This window comes from Xiphophorus maculatus, chromosome 20 (assembly GCF_002775205.1).
Source record: "Xiphophorus maculatus strain JP 163 A chromosome 20, X_maculatus-5.0-male, whole genome shotgun sequence".
Lineage (NCBI taxonomy): Eukaryota > Metazoa > Chordata > Actinopteri > Cyprinodontiformes > Poeciliidae > Xiphophorus > Xiphophorus maculatus.
In genome coordinates, this window is record NC_036462.1 from 605,482 (window position 1) to 618,437 (window position 12,956).

The window sequence follows — 12,956 nt, forward strand, 5'->3', positions numbered from 1 at the left end:
AATAAAGCCGAAAGAATATGAGAATAAAGTCATTACCAGATTAAAGTCAAAATAATACAAGTGGTATTATGGAATAAAGTCAGGATAATATGAGAATAACTCATAGTATTTCAAAAAGAAAATGATATTTCAAGAATTTAGTTGTAATACTATGACTTTATCCTTGTATTATTCCAACTTTAGGCTCGTAATATTATGTTATTTTTCTCATAGTACTACAACTTTATTATATTATTCTGTGTACATTTATGACTATTTTATTAATACTATTTAATAATTAAATAATTAATAATAATTAACCTTATTAATAATAAATAAATAATAAATATTAATAATATTTTATTAATACTATGGTTCTTAATACTACAATTATATTCTTGTATTATATTAGCTTTATTCTCATAATTTTATTACTTACTGCAAGTTTATTCTCACAATATTATAACTTTATTCTCATTGTGATGGCTGCAGTTACAGCCACACAAATGTGGTAATATTCACTCTCACCACACGCAATAAGTTCATTTCACTTATATTTGGATTTCTTTAAGTTTAGGATTTAATTTACAGAATAACTGGTTTTGTTTAGAAAACAACACATCACAGTGTATTCTAGAATAAGTGCGCACATTTTAGTTTATATTGTTGTGTTTTGCTTGATTTAATCTTTGTTTTGTTTCTGAGTTTAAGTGCTGGCTGCCCAATCCTTAGGAGAGCAGAGAGGTGGAGAAGGGGTGGAGCAAGCCAGCTGAGACTGCAAATTGGTTCACACCATTACTCATCATCCAGAGGGGGGGAATGGGATTTGCTATGTTAGTTTCAGTTAGGTTTCTGTGTATTTTCCCCTTTGTGTTTTGTATGTGGCCTGATCAGCCAGTATTTAAGTCCCCTTTTGTCTCTGTTTGGGAGGTCTGTTTTTTGAGTTAGTCTGAGTTGATGTCTGTTACTTTGACCTCTTTTATGGGCCCAAATTTTGTCATTTTTTCTATTATTTACCCAAGTTTTGTTTTGGGTTAAATAAAACAATTATTTTTGACTTTGAACCGGTGCCTGGCTGTTCCTTAACTGCTCGGCCCATCACACTCATAATTAAATTTTTTAGAGTAGACCTAGTACTCTGTTGTAGGAAACAAAGTATAAAATACAATGTTCTGTAAGCAGTGCCTACAGAGTAAGCTTTAATTGTATTTCTTCTTCCTTGGTTGGGTTGAGTAACAGATATATTTGTCAGTGTCAACCAAATGCCTAGCTCTTGTAATTGTCTTGATTTTGGAGCACACTGGTCTTTCTCAGACCTACGCTCTGAAAACTTGAGGAGCCAGCAAGTTGGAACTATTAACTCTCATTAAGTCCCCATTAATTGGACAGAGCACTGTTGACACCTACATTGCTGTGAAGCCCAGCTGTGTTTGCTGTTTTAAGCTTTTTGTTGTTTACTTTCCAGCAGTGAATCATATGGATGCAGTGGAGGAAATTAGCAGCAGCTGAAAGCCAAATGCTGACAGCTTAGTTTGTGTCCCTGAAGTTTCTTATTCTCTGCTTCACTGACAGGTTTTCTTTCTTCCTTTTTTAAATGTCTGGCTGAGCTACTTGGTGTGAAAACTTGGAAGCTTAACAATCTGCCTTGCCTGCAGGTTGTCTCTTTAGAGATTAAAATTGCATCAGCACAGGTCAGAGTTAATCATTTCAAAATTCATAATTTCTACATGAGCTTGACATGTAAAATTCAACAGATTGTTTCATATAGAAACAAAACTCAACCTTGAATATGCTTATCTGTGGCGCTGTATATTTTATAATTAATTATCGCATGAACAAACTTATTGATTTTTATTGCGTTTGTTATTTAAATATTGCCATTTCAAAATTGCTTTTCCGACATTAGGAGATTATCAACAAAGTTTTACCCACATTTTTAAGGGAAACACTAAAGGCCGCACTTCCTACTTCCCATAACTTCAGCATCGTATGCGCTCTTGATTCTGGTGGCTTCTGGTTTGCAGATTCTGCTCTGTGTGATGCATGTAGTTTCTAAGAAGTTTTAAAGATTCCCTCTCTAAATGCAGACCTTGAGGTCTACATTTCCTGTCTCAGCTGAAGGACTTCTTGCAGATTGATTGTTCATATACTGTATATTCAAAGCAGACTCTGGTCAGACCTGCAGATTGATTGGCATGGCTGTCCTATGGCGGCTGTTGAATCTTAATGTTCATTTCTGTGTAGGTGTTTGTCATTGTGCATTATTTTGTCCTTTTTCTTATAACTTTTTTTCTGTACTATATTTGAGTAATTGAAATGTTCTGCTTGTGTAAAACTTACCATCCTCTCCGTTTGATAGCCTGTCCTCTTGGTGTGGATTTATGTGGGAGTGTATGGGCGGGTACACAGCCCAGTATACTAAAAATGTGACTGTCTTTTCAAAAAGCCCATTCCAAAATCTGCTGCATTCCTGTTGCTATGCATTTCAGAGCTGCCTCGGTGATTTATTCACTCAAACTGACCAAGAAGCTGTTTGTGCCGGCTTTCAGCATTCTGCTTTAGTCTTAGCGTGTTACAGATAAAGGGGCATACTGGTGACCAGTTTAATTTTAAATCTAGAGTCTTGAGTTATCACCAGTGAAGTGTGTTTTTACCACTGTTTCTGAACGGTAGCCAGTGTTTTCTGCACTGTAAAGACTGCAGCTGTAAAGACGACAAATGAAAATAGTGTAGAATTAGAAAACCACCCATGGGGTAATCAGAAGTAGAGCTACAACAGATATATTCTGACTTGTCCTGAAGTGATTAACAATAAAAATAAAAACAAAACTCCATCACTTATAATTCCTTTCATCTCATTTTTTAAAATTTATTTTCTCTGAGGAGAGACATGGAGGAAATTAGGGGTTAAAAACTCCATACACTTGCTCTGTCCTTTTGCAGAGCAAAAGGACAGAGCAGTTGTCTTATAATATTGAATTTCTACTCAATGAAGGGTCATTCGACTCCCTTCGCAGACTCCTTCCATATATTTATCATCACTGTAGTCTGCTTTTCTTATTTAAATTTGATTATAAAGTTGCGATTTTAATTTACATTAGTATATATTTAATCACGTAGAAACCTATTTTGATATGGGCAAAAAGAAAAAAATCACTTGCTCTTGTGTTCCCCCTGGCGGCTGCGGTAGGTAATGTTTCACCGGTGATTTGAGCTGCCGTTCAATGCGTATTCAAACCTCCAAAGCACCGGTGGAAGATAAGCAAGCAAACCAATGTCGCAAAAAATAACTTAATCTTCAGGGAGAGAGAAAAAGAGGAAGAATAGAGAAAAGCCAAGATAAAGGTGCATATCTAGGGTGTGACCATATTTTACTTTGGGAAAACCCGGACAACCTGCAGCGGGGGTGGGGGGCGGGGTTGCGGTTGCTGGGGAAACCAGAACACGTTGCAGCGGGGGGCGGCGAGGGGGCGGGTGCTGGACAGAAAGTCTAAAAGCGGGAAAACTACATACATTTGCGCTTTCGCATGTTGTTGGCGTACTGACAGCCATCTTCTGATTAAGAACAGGGCTGCCCGCACTGACGCGGCTCAGGGATTACGTAATTTTCAGTTGACCAAAATCCCGGACGATTTTTAAATTCCCCCCGGACATCTTTTTAGGTCTGAAAAGCAGGACATGTCCGGGAAAAAGAGGACGTCTGGTCACCCTAGCATATCTCTTGGTAGAAGAGACAAGAAAATTAGCTAAAAGAAAATTAGCTTGATAGTGACCTTGAACCGTCCCGTTCAACAGCCAAACATTTATTCTAGCTTCCTTGTATTTGTGTGAAACTGGGTTTGAGTTGATTCTCGAGCTTGGCCCTGTATATTTCTGAGTTTTTTGGCTTCATAATGTTTAAAAATGAAAACTTCTCAATGTTTGACATTGTCTAGCAAAAATGTTTTTTATGTCAGGCTACAATAGAATGTTCAGTTCCAACGGTATCAATGACACCAGCAGTGATGTCATCACTCTATGACAGAGGTGTGACCAAGTCACTGTGTTGCAAGTCTCAAGTCTCTGTCCTCAAGTCCGAGTCAAGTCTCAAGTAAAGACAGGCAAAAGTCGAGTCAAGTCTCAAGTCAGGAACCTTTAATTTCAAGTCATTTCGAGTCGTTTTTATTTTATTTATTTTTTTATAATTTGCAATTATACATAAAATTCAAATAATAGACCATTTGTTCTTTTTAAAATATGTATTTGAGGTTCATTTGTGATCCTCTTATTCATCTGGTATTCTTCAAATCTGTCAGAAGTAAACAGATGTCAGAAAATAAATTACAGCCATTCATGAATTACATTTGACTTCAGTTTACTCCTTCTATTCATAAATAAACATCAACACTACAACAATCATAGTTTTCAAAAAATGAAATAAGTATAAATGAAGTTATCACAAGTAAACTCAGGAAGGTCTGGTGCATTTATTTTTCTGCTTTTATTTCTAAGTATGTTAGTTTCAGTCCTCCGTAAATATGGGACAGATATTCTAAACACAAAATTTATTTGGGACAGTCACTGTATTTGGTCTTTTTTTTTTTTCCCAGCAAAGCTATACTACTTGGAAATGGGTTCTGTGCGACATGTGACAGTCACACCGGTCAGTGCATTAAGTCAAAAGCAGTTGACTTAATGCACTGACTGCAGTAAACAATATATTGTCAATATAATTTCCCAACGTAGATGTCTTCAAATACACCAACCATTCTTAGATGATACTAGACCCGGCTAATCATCATCATGATGGGACAGAGAGACTCTGTTCCCTGTGTTCAGGTCCAGAATCTGCTTTCTGTTCCGCAGCCCCGCTCACTATCCACCGACTTCCTGAGCTAACACGGTGCACATTATTTGTGGAGGCATTTGAAGGACCGGATTTATGGTAAATAATCACCAATTTAACCCGGAGTACACATGCTAACACGAAGTTAGCTAAAGTCAACTATCTCACAGCAAAAGAAAAGTGCCACCTACCGATCTTTGTGAAGCTTCAAATGCCGGACAAAGTTGGACGTTGTGGCATCTCCATCCGATATTCTCTTCTTGCATGTTTTACAAGTTGCAGTTCGTTTTTTAGTCGAAAGTTCATAACCTACGTAGCCAAAAGAAATTACTCGCGGAAGCATATTCGAGCGGTTATTTCGTATTTCGTTCCCTGAGCTCTGTAGCTTTGCCACGTTTTTTTAAACGTCCAAATCCTGTTAATTTGATTGGTTGTGCTGCAGCTACGTACACATACATACATAAGGAGAGAAGAGAACCATAGTGACGGTCTGCGCATATTGATACGGAATGAGTGACATTAATTAATGACGCCACTTTATAAATAATGTGTTTTAAATTTTAAGACTTTGAGTAAAAAATATCAAGTCTTTTCAAGTAAACAGCTTCAAGTCGAGTCAAGTCCCAAGTCAATGGCATGAAAGTCAAAGTCAAGTCCGAGTCTTTGAGCATTTTTTCAAGTCAAGTCTCAAGTCGTGATTTTAACGACTCGAGTCTGACTCGAGTCCAAGTCATGTGACTCGAGTCCCCACCTCTGCTCTATGATACCACAAAGGAATCTCTCTCTTGAATGCAGCTCACAGACAGCGTTTTCTCAGACCTGTTCCACGGTTCTATAGCGACAGATCACTCTTCAGAGCACGTTTGAAATGAGTCGAAACGAGCGGGATATCGATTCCAGATATTACGAGCCTTTCAGAGAAGCAAGAATTTACCAGAATATAGACATGAAGGGAGGAGTTTGGAGAGGCCATGGAGAAAGACTTCCGTACGGCTTCGAGGCGATTCTGGTCCACCATCCGGCGTCTCAGGGGGGGGAAGCGGTGCAGCACCAACACTGTTTATAGTGGGGATGGTGTGCTGCTGACCTCTACTCGGGACGTTGTGGGCCGGTGGGCAGAGTACTTCGAAGACCTCCTCAATCCCACCAACATGCCTTCCACTGAGGAAGCGGAGCCTGGGGACTCTGGGTTGGGCTCTCCAATCTCTGGGGGCGAGGTCGCCGAGGTGGTTAAAAAGCTCCTCGGTGGCAAGGCCCCGGGGGTGGATGAGATCCGCCCGGAGTTCCTTAAGGCTCTGGATGTTGTAGGGTTGTGTTGGTTGACGCGACTCTGCAATATCGCATGGACATCGGGGGCAGTTCCCCTGGATTGGCAGACTGGGGTGGTGGTCCCCCTGTTCAAAAAGGGGGACCGGAGGGTGTGCTCCAATTATAGAGGGGTCACACTCTTAAGCCTCCCTGGCAAGGTCTATTCAGGGGTCCTGGAGAGGAGGGTCCGTCGGATAGTCGAACCTCGGATTCAGGAAGAGCAGTGTGGTTTTCGTCCTGGTCGTGGAACACTGGACCAGCTCTACACCCTAGGCAGGGTCCTGGAGGGTGCATGGGAGTTCGCCCAACCAGTCTACATGTGTTTTGTTGACTTGGAGAAGGCGTTCGACCGTGTCCCTCGGGGAGCCCTGTGGGGGGTTCTCCGGGAGTATGGGGTACCGGGCCCTTTGATACGGGCTGTCAGGTCCCCGTATGACCGGTGTCAGAGTCTGGTCCGCATTGCCGGCAGTAAGTCGGGCTCGTTTCCGGTGAGAGTTGGACTCCGCCAGGGCTGCCCTTTGTCACCGATTCTGTTCATCACTTTCATGGACAGAATTTCTAGGCGCAGCCAAGGTGTTGAGGGGATCCGATTTGGTGGCCTTAGGATCTCATCTCTGCTTTTCGCAGACGATGTGGTCCTTTTGGCTTCATCAGATCGTGAACTGCAGCTCCCGCTGGAGCGGTTCGCAGCCGAGTGTGAAGCGGCCGGGATGGGGATCAGTGCCTCCAAATCCGAGGCCATGGTCTTGAGCCGGAAAAGGGTAGAGTGCCTTCTCCGGGTCAGGGGGGGTGTCCTGCCCCAAGTGGAGGAGTTTAAGTATCTCGGGATCTTGTTCACGAATGGGGGAAGAAGGGAGCGGGAGATCGACAGGCGGATTGGCGCAGCGTCTGCTGTCAAGCGGGCGCTGTACCGGTCCGTCATGGTGAAGAGAGAGCTGAGCCAAAAAGCGAAGCTCTCGATTTACCGGTCGATCTACGTTCCCACCCTCATCTATGGTCATGAGCTTTGGGTCATGACCGAAAGAACGAGATCGCGGATACAAGCGGCCGAAATGGGTTTTCTCCGTAGGGTGGCTGGGCTCTCCCTTAGAGATAGGGTGAGAAGCTCAGTCATCCGGGAGGGACTCAGAGTAGAGCCGCTGCTCCTTCACATCGAGAGGAGCCAGTTGAGGTGGCTTGGGCATCTGGTCAGGATGCCTCCTGGACGCCTCCCTGGTGAGGTGTTCCGGGCACGTCCCACCGGGAGGAGGCCCCGGGGAAGACCCAGGACACGCTGGAGAGACTATGTCTCTCGGCTGGCCTGGGAACGCCTCGGGGTTCCCCCGGAAGAGCTGGAAGAAGTGGCCGGGGAGAGGGAAGTCTGGGCCTCCCTTCTGAAGCTGCTACCCCCGCGACCCGACCTCGGATAAGCGGAAGAAGATGGATGGATGGATGGATGGATGGATAGACATGAAGGAACAACAGATTACTTGTGAACCTGAAGCTTTTCCAGCTGAGCTTTTATGGGTGGACATGATAGAGCTCAACATTCAAGTTGACTATGACGCTATCATTGTTTTTGAAGATGACAGTGAGCCGGAAGATGAATCAGCAGAGATCCAGGGGGAACCAAGTCCTTCCGGCGACTTTGAGAGTCCAAGATCATTGGAAGTCGAGCAGAAAACAATTTCCTCTGCTGGCTTCGAGATCACCCCCTTAGTGGAAGATGTGGAACAGACTAGCCAACACGTCATCGATCTCATAAAGCAGGTAGACGATCTTACAAAAGAACTGCAGAATAAGATTTTTGAACTCCATGAGGAAAGAGACCAAAGGATTGCATGTCAGGCTGAAGTGAAATCACAGCAGGAGGAGATTCAAAAACTGCAAAAAATGTTGGAAAAAGAACGTCACCTGCAAGTCGAACGTGAAGATGGATCAAAGGTTTCTTGCTCTTCCAAAGTTACAGCCGACAAGAGCATTCTTCAACAGCTGGATTACTTCAAGAGGGAGGCTGAAAAATATGCCTCCCGCAATAAAGGTCTGATAGAAGTAATGGTTGAAGAATACAGGGTGAGACTTAAATATGAGGAGCAGCTCAAAAGTCACACAGAGCAAGTTTCCAAATTCAAAGAACAGGAGGAAACAGTGAAATCTTTGCAGGGTCAGGTTGCAGACCTGAAGATGAACCTGGCTGCACTCGCTTATTCCGGACTGCAGCGTGGAGGTCCCTAGATTTTCCTTTCCAAGAGTCGGAAGAAGAAGGGCGGCGGGAATGCACTTTATGTGAGTGAGAGGTGGTGTAATCCCGGTCATGTTAACGTGAAGGAACAGATTGTAGCCCGGACATTGAACTTCTGGCTGTGGGAATGCGGCCGTATTATTTGCAGAGGGAGTTTACGTCCGCCATTTTGATCGCTGTTTACATTCCCCCATCAGCTGATGCAGCGGTAGCCTGTGACGTCATCAGCGCTACTGCAGCCAAACTACAGACTAAACACCCGGACGCCTTCATGGTCATCACAGGTGACTTTAACCATGCCTCTTTGGACAAAGCGCTACACAACTTCCAGCAGTATGTTGACTGTCCCACCAGGGAAAACAAAATGCTGGATCTCCTGTATGCTAATGCCAAAGATGCATACAGCGCCACAGCCCTGCCCCCCCTAGCAAGTCGGACCACATCTTGGTAAGGATGACTCCCAAGTATGTCCCCTTAGTGAGTAGGCAGCCTGTGCGCATCAGGACGGTGAGGAGGTGGACACAGGAGGCAGCTGAGGCACTGCAGGACTGCTTCGGGTTGACAGACTGGGATGTGCTCTGTGGGCCTCATGGGGAGGATATCGACAACATGTCTGACTGCATCACTGAATACATCAGATTCTGTGAGGACACTGTCATGCCAGCCCGGACCGTGCGCTGCTTCTCCAACAACAAACCCTGGATTACCAGCGACCTGAAGGCACTTTTAAACAAAAAGAAGATGGCTTTCAGGTCAGGAGATAAGGAGGAGAGTTCAGCGTGAACTCAGAGAGACACTGAGGACATGCAAGGACAACTACAGGAGGAAGCTTGAGTCCAAACTCGAGCAGAACAGTGTGAGAGATGTGTGGAAAGGAATGAAGAACATCGCTGGAATGAAGGGGAAGGACACACAGATATCTGGGGGCTGGGATAGAGCAAACCAGTTCAACCAGTTTTTCAAGAGGTTCAGCTCACCTCCTGCTACTCCCATACCACCACCAGCCCCCCACACATCCACACTGCCCCAAGTTGTTCAATCCACCTACCGGCATTCTCCAGCACACCACCTCTCCTTCAGCCCCTCATCACCCCCTCCTCCCCCATCTCCACTGCAGACAACAACACCCACCCTCAGCTAACGGTGACTACAGGCCAGGTTGAGAGACAGTCGGAGCGATTACACCAGGGGAAGGCTGCAGGACCTGATGGCATTACACCACGGATCTTGAAGACCTGCTCCATCCAGCTGGCCCCTGTACTGGCACACATGTACAACCTGAGCTTGAGGCTGGAGAGAGTCCCGCTGCGGTGGAAGACATCACATGTGGTTCCTGTTCCCAAGAAGCCAAGGCCATCCGACCCAGAGGACTACAGACCAGTCGCTCTCACATCTCATGTGATGAAGGTCATGGAGAGACTGGTCCTGGCCCTGCTGAGGCCGCGGGTGAGGACGTTTCTAGACCCCCTGCAATTTGCCTACCAGCCCCACTTAGGAGTTGACGATGCCGTCATCTTCCTGCTGCAACAAGCACTGTCGCACCCTGGATGGTGGAGGAGACACTGTGAGAATCACATTCTTTGATTTCTCAAGTGCCTTCAACACCATCCAGCCTCTGCTGCTGGGTGAGAAGCTGCGGAGGATGGGTGTCAACGACTCAGTGATCTCCTGGGTGACTGACTACTTGACAGGCAGGCCACAGTTTGTCCGTCTGGGCAGTGTCCTGTCTGATGTGGTGGTCAGTGATGTAGGAGCTCCACAGGGAACTGTGCTTTCTCCCTTTCTCTTCACCTTGTACACCCACTGATTTCCAGTACAACTCTGAATCGTGTCACCTACAGAAGTTTTCTGATGACTCAGCGGTTGTCGGGTATATAGGGGATGGAGGGGAGGGGGAGTACAGGACACTGGTGGACAGCTTTGTGGAGTGGTCTGACCAGAATCACCTGAGGCTCAACATTAGTAAGACCAGAGAGATGGTGATTGACTTCAGAAGGAAGAAGATACCTTCACGGCCACTAAAGATCAAAGGGGAAGTGGTGGAGGAGGTGGAGGATTACAAATACCTGGGAGTTGTAATCGGCAACAGACTGGACTGGGCATCTAACACTGACGCTGTGTGCAGGAAGGGGATGAGCAGACTCTATTTTTAAGGAAGCTGAGATCCTTCAATGTGTGCAGCAAGATGTTGGAGACCTTCTATCACAGTGTTGTTGATGGTGCCATCTTCTTTGCTGCTGTGTGTTGGGGGAACAGCATCAGAGCCAGCGACTCTAATAGACTAGACAAAATCATCAGGAAAGCTGGCTCTGTACTGGGACTAAGGCTGGAGTCCCTGGAAACTGTGGTGGAGAGGAAGACACTGAAGAAGGTTCTGTCTATTATGGACAATAAACAGCACCCTCTCCACCACATAGTGGACAGACAGCGGAGCACCTTCTCACATAGGCTGCTCCAGCTCCGCTGTCGTAGGGACAGATACAGGAAATCCTTCCTGCCACATGCCATCTCACTGTACAATAAAAGCTAAATCATTGTTCTGCACTAATCAGTCCAGTTTTGCACAACTGCACTGTGGCACACTTGCTGTACATATATTTACATATACATACTGTATCTGCATTTTGAATCTTTGCTAGGACTGCTCTAAGCTGCTTTTTATATTGACAGCATGTTATATTTTATTTTTATTTTATCTTGTCTACAATTGCTACTCAGTGGTGGTTGTTGTGTGTCTTGTCTATGCTGCTGTAACTGCGAAATAATTTCCCTGCTGGGATGAATAAAGTAATTCTATTCTATTCTATTCTATTCTATTCTATTCTATTCTATTCTATTCTATTCTATTCTATATGTTACCATGGCGGCGCCCTATATGGCTGTAGCTGCTTCGCCTCCTGGTAATACAACCAATTTATTGCTTAATTAATTCAATATGCATATTACATAAACAGCTTTATCCAGAGATGCAGTGAGTTTATAGCAGCTGTGTGAATTATCTAATCGTCTGTTGATTTTCAGCAATCCACATTAATAGCAGATATAGAGGGCTACAAAACCAAATTTCGCTTATTCCCAATGGAGCAGTGCTTCTCAGTTCCAGTCCTCAGGCCCCCCTGCTCTGCCTGTTTTAGATGTGCCTCCATCAATCCAGGTGTGTGGCAGAAGGGAAACACCTAAAACATGCAGGGCAGCAGGGGGGGCGTGAGGACTGGAATTGAGAAACACTGCCATAGAGGCCTGGCCCAGCGGCCCCGATGCCAACATCTCCAGAAAACATATTAAAGATTATATTGTAGCATGGCAAATCATGGAAAACAATTAAGGCTGTGAAAACTTTTGCATGACACTAGTAAAATGCGAGGAGTCAGCAGATGGCGCCGGCACAGCTGGCTGCCTGCAGACGCAGCTCCCGTCGTGTGTGTTAATCTGTGTATATTTGCTGTAACCGATTAAGGATCCGTGCTTAAAAACCCATGGATCGTCGGTTGGGCTTTCCGCGGTGGCTGGATGTGGTTCTGTCGCTGTTCTCTGCGCTCTTCTGCTGCTTTTTCTGCTCTTTGTTGCGGAGAGCCTCGCCGAACGGAGTGGCGGCATTGTTTGCTCGCGTGAACGGCTGATTGCGCTGTGTGGGCCTCTGCTGCTGCCCAGGGGCAGGCCTGTGGTCCCGGAGGGATTGCGAAGGGGACGACGGGGCTGCAGGTCTGGAGTTAAACGGAGGGAGAAGAGGAGATGGCACAAGCCAGCATGTAGGACCCAGAAGGAGTACATGTATCTTCTGCTTCACGGAAACCTGGCTGCACTTGCTTATTCCGGACTGCAGCGTGGAGGTCCCTGGATTTTCCTTTCCAAGAGTCGGAAGAAGAGGGGCGGCGGGAATGCACTTTATGTGAGTGAGAGGTGGTGTAATCCCGGTCATGTTAACGTGAAGGAACAGATTGTAGCCCGGACATTGAACTTCTGGCTGTGGGAATGCGGCCGTATTATTTGCAGAGGGAGTTTACGTCCGCCATTTTGATCGCTGTTTACATTCCCCCATCGGCTGATGCAGCGGTGGCCTGTGACATCATCAGCTCTACCGCAGCCAAACTCCAGACTCAACACCCGGACGTTGTTATTGTGTCTTGTCTCTTGTCTTGTCTTGTCTCTATGCTGTAACTGCGAAGTAATTTCCCTGCTGGGATGAATAAAGTACTTCTATTCTATTCTATTCTATGCTATAATTGGGTAAATTGGGGAGAAAGGCACTACATGCACAGAATGTGAGGCGTCTTGTTGCGCAGTGGATATCTGGGGCACCCAGCTGTCCTGAGTCACGATCCCATCCTCGGTTCTTTCCCACTCCACCCTCTTCTTTCCTTCCCTTTAGATTACTGCCAAAATAAAGACACTAGTGCCGAAAAAAGCCTTAAAGACAAATAAACAAAAAGCAATATTTTATTGCTTCTTAAAGCAATAAAATATGTCTGCTGCTATGCTAAAAAAGAGAACAGAGCTACAACTTAAAAAAATAATAATAATTTGTTACAAGTTATCGAATTAAGTTTGTCAAGCTTAATTTTTGTTTGTGACAACTTATTAAATTCTATATTTACTTGGATAAAATGTACTTGAGCACTTGTA